Source organism: Amblyomma maculatum, chromosome 2, assembly GCF_055883805.1.
Source record: "Amblyomma maculatum isolate TAMU_Amacu chromosome 2, ASM5588380v1, whole genome shotgun sequence".
Taxonomy (NCBI): Eukaryota; Metazoa; Arthropoda; class Arachnida; order Ixodida; family Ixodidae; genus Amblyomma; species Amblyomma maculatum.
The window spans coordinates 191,804,474-191,809,027 of record NC_139345.1 but is presented as its reverse complement, the minus strand read 5'-3'; the positions used below and the strand labels follow the sequence as shown (position 1 = coordinate 191,809,027).

General features: G+C 47.1%; 1 non-coding gene across 1 annotated transcript; it reads right to left on the bottom strand.

Moving 5' to 3' along the window:
* Positions 1-569: 569 nt before the first annotated feature.
* On the bottom strand, positions 570-642 carry TRNAM-CAU (transfer RNA methionine (anticodon CAU)). The gene has a single exon. It is a non-coding gene; the product is annotated as a tRNA-Met (tRNA).
* Between the last annotated feature and the right edge of the window lie 3,912 nt (positions 643-4,554).

Below are 4,554 nucleotides of genomic sequence, written 5' to 3'. Positions count from 1 at the left end.
TAATCACACAGATTAGTAATGTAATCTGTTTAGGGGAAAGATAATTAAACACAAAGTAGAAGAAAAAAACAACGTGCCGATGGTGGGAACCGAACCCACGACCTCCGAATAACGCGTCCGGTGCTCTTCCAACTGAGCTACATCGGCCGCTGTCCCCCCTGCTACTTTCTTGGATATTTATGTTGTCTGTATACGAACCTTGAGAGTGTTCACCAGCGCCACCCTCAGCCAAGGCGGCGGACGAGGAACGCCCTTTGTTACCGCCAGCGTCACGTGGAACGTGATCAAGTGCGAGGGCGAAAGCTGTGCTAGAACCCTCTTACGCTACCTATGGCTTCAAGACTGCCAGAACCGAGACCCCCGTAAGCTACAAGCAGATCAATTAAGGGGAAAGGAGGGTGCTCGTTATAATACACGAAGGAAAGAAGCCAACAGTTGGCGAGGCCAAGGAAAGCGTTGTGGATGGTACTTTGTCTTTTTTTTATGTTGTTTTGGTTAATCACAGAGATTAGTAATGTAATCTGTTTAGGGGAAAGATAATTAAACACAAAGTAGAAGAAAAAACAACGTGCCGATGGTGGGAACCGAACCCACGACCTCCGAATAATGCGTCCGGTGCTCTTCCAACTGAGCTACATCGGCCGCTGTCCCCCTGCTACTTTCTTGGATATTTATGTTTTAGCAGGGGGGACAGCGGCCGATGTAGCTCAGTTGGAAGAGCACCGGACGCGTTATTCGGAGGTCGTGGGTTCGGTTCCCACCATCGGCACGTTTTTTCTTCTACTTTGTGTTTAATTATCTTTCCCCTAAACAGATTACATTACTAATCTCTGTGATTAACCAAAACAACATAAAAAAAAGACATAAAGTACCATCCCCAACGCTTTCCTTGGCCTCGCCGACTGTTGGCTTCTTTCCTTCGTGTATTATAACGAGCACCCTCATTTCCCCTTAATTGATCTGCTTGTAGCTTACGGGGGTCTCGGTTCTGGCAGTCTTGAAGCCATAGGTAGCGTAAGAGGGTTCTAGTACAGCTTTCGCCCTCGCTCTTGGTCACGTTCTACGTGAGCTGGCGGTAACAAAGGGCGTTCCACGTCCGCCGCCTTGGCTGATGGTGGCGCTGGTGAACACTCTCAAGGTTCGTATACAGACAACATAAATATCCAAGAAAGTAGCAGGGGGGACAGCGGCCGATGTAGCTCAGTTGGAAGAGCACCGGACGCGTTATTCGGAGGTCGTGGGTTCGGTTCCCACCATCGGCAAGTTTTTTCTTCTACTTTGTGTTTAATTATCTTTCCCCTAAACAGATTACACTACTAATCTCTGTGATTAACCAAGAAAACATTAAAAAAAAGACATAAAGTACCATCCCCAACGCTTTCCTTGGCCTCGCCGACTGTTGGCTTCTTTCCTTCGTGTATTATAACGAGCACCCTCATTTCCCCTTAATTGATCTGCTTGTAGCTTACGGGGGTCTCGGTTCTGGCAGTCTTGAAGCCATAGGTAGCGTAAGAGGGTTCTAGCACAGCTTTCGCCCTCGCTCTTGGTCACGTTCTACGTGAGCTGGCGGTAACAAAGGGCGTTCCACGTCCGCCGCCTTGGCTGATGGTGGCGCTGGTGAACACTCTCAAGGTTCGTATACAGACAACATAAATATCCAAGAAAGTAGCAGGGGGGACAGCGGCCGATGTAGCTCAGTTGGAAGAGCACCGGACGCGTTATTCGGAGGTCGTGGGTTCGGTTCCCACCATCGGCAAGTTGTTTTTTCTTCTACTTTGTGTTTAATTATATTTCCCCTAAAAAGATTACATTACTAATCTCTGTGATTAACCAAGAAAACATTAAAAAAAGACACAAAGTACCATCCCCAACGCTTTCCTTGGCCTCGCCGACTGTTGGCTTCTTTCCTTCCTTCTGACTTGGTAATTTATATTAAAGTTTGCTATTTTTTCCATGTTTGACTGCAGCCAGCATTACAATTCGCATTGTACGTGAAAAGAAAATCCAGCGGAATTACGACGCGTTCATAGGAGGAGTACGGGGGCGGCGCTGGACGCACAAAATAGAATTTCAAGAAAAAGAAACTTTCAGTGGTGTTTCCAGCTTCGTCCGGAGTACTTTTTTTCGTTATTAATGCGTCGGTTTGACAGCTTTTTTTTCACGTACCATGCATCAAATAGATAAACAAGCTACGTTTTTTCAAATTCACATCGTCTTCTGTTTTGCTGTCTTTACTGTCTACTAGGGTGAGATTGGTAAACTTCTTTACATACTTGTCTGCAGCAGCAATAAATCTCAATCTTTAGGTGTCTTGCATTTATTTTTGCCACAGACTCACTGTACAGCATTCAATGCAGTCGGCAGAAAATGTAATTCAGGCATAACCATATTATTAAAAATTTTTTTCAACTAAACCTTTTATGATTACTTTTTTTTTGTAATGAACAATCTTTTGAAGTCGATTACTCTTATTTCTGATTTAAAATTTTCAGAAAACATCTATAGCATATGATGGCCTCAAAGGCACCATTTGTGTATGTTCATATGCATAGTTTATTAGTCAATAGAGATCACCCTGAATAAAATATAACAGAAGAATCGCAGTCGAGCAACCGGTGAGCATGTCCATGGTGCAAGAGAACTTTGCATGCGAGTGAATGCACGGACTCCCGGCGAAGGGGAGTTCATGAGAAAAACGAAACAAGAGAAAAGCTTGTGCTATAAACAACTAGAGAAGTCGGTTTTCGCGGGCGCCGAGAAATAAGAAAAGACGCTGTGGCAGCGTTTGTACAATTACCTATTCGACAACTGGATGTTAAAATGTCTATTAAGAGTGAAATTACCCGCAGTGCGATGCTGATAAAAAACATTTCAAGTGAAAGCACTCTGAAGCGCCGAAATCAAGAACAGCGCCGTTACGCATGCTAGCGCAGCTGATTCCGTGTGTTTCAATATGGCGGCGTCGGCGAGGTTGCCTCCACGGCGGGCGCTTATACGAGGCACCCTAGCGGGCGCCAATCAACATCACCTTCTCTGGGCAGCGCCGTATACCTTAACAGGCATTGCGAATAGCTCACCTGCAGACTTGTTGGTTGGTTTGGTTTGTGGGGTTTAACTATGGTGGCTAGAATAGTTCAACGTCCCAAAGCGACTCAGGCTGTAAGAGACGCCGTAGTGGAGGACTCCGGAGATTTCGACCACCTGGGGTTCTTTATCTTTGGCTTTGTCTTTGTCGTTCGGTCGTCTGCACGCGGAGCCAACGCGCTTTGCTCAAGCTCACGTTCTTTCGCGCTCGCGTTTGTTGAATACTGCTTGCGCGAGTGCACCTTGACCGCAGACTCAACTATCTTTGCGCGCGCTTTTGGTGCTCGCGTGTGGATTTCCGTAGTAAAAGAAAACTGTCTTGAGATCGCGCGCGCTCCCCCTTCTCGCTCTTGCTTTACCGGATAGAGAAAAATCTCGCGTTCGGACGAATGTGTACTTGAAATGAATGTACAGGGATGTACACAATTCGGTACGGTTTCAAGAGTATTGCCGACAGCAGGGCCTATTTTCGCAGCGCTTAATGTTTAAAAAAAAGGCGAACTGTTGGTCACCCTTCTGCATAGGGGCACTTTTTCCTGTTTGCTGCGAGGCCGCTGTGAAGGATTTGATGCGCGCGCCCGTTATATTGCCCGCTAGGGGGCCAACCGAGCCGGTCACGACTCGCATGGGGCTCCGCTTTCTGCCCCTTCTTGTGCCATTTCTCCACCGATCTGCACAATTCCTGTCACCAGGCAAGCAACGTGAGTGTTTCCGCTTCACTCTGAGCGATAGTTCATCGCCATCAAAGCAGAAGTAGTCTCACAAAAGCAGCAACAAGCCGGCGCCGTGAGGCGGCCGCGCTAAATCTACCATCAGGCCTAGCTCGGCGTAGTCGAAGAATAGAGCCCCCATCATGGCATACAGTGTGCAAGGAGAAGCCGTTAGCAAGGATATTTTCGAAGAACCGGACTGGACAGAAGTTATTCGTTACCGGAAGTCGAAAAACGCTGGCGTCCAAAATCAAACGACGATGAACGCGGATCCAGGACAACAACAGGAGACGGCGGACATGAAGACGCAGCGTCCCCTTTCTCTGTACCCCAGACGTCCTCTCCCACGACTACCGGAGAACGATTATAAAATTATCTATAGGCCAATGGGAGGCGTCGACATTGGCAAATACTCCGAAAGGACTATCAAGCATGCAATCATCACAACTGCAGGCATACCTATGCAAGATATTGACAAAGATTCGGCAAGAACGCATCAAGTCAAGAACATCTTCACGATCTCCACCCCGAGTCAGGACAACGCACTGAAGTACGTGCAAGTGAAGAAAATCCAGATCGAAGACAAAGAAATCAACATGTCCTCGTACATCGCCCCACCTGATCGTGCGGTGCAGGGCATAATATACAGAGCCTACGAGAACGAATCTCCGCGAGAAATGATCGAAGAAATGAGGAAAAGAAACCCGAACGTACCCATAGTTCAAGCCAGAAACATGGGTAAAACATCGAAATCCATCTT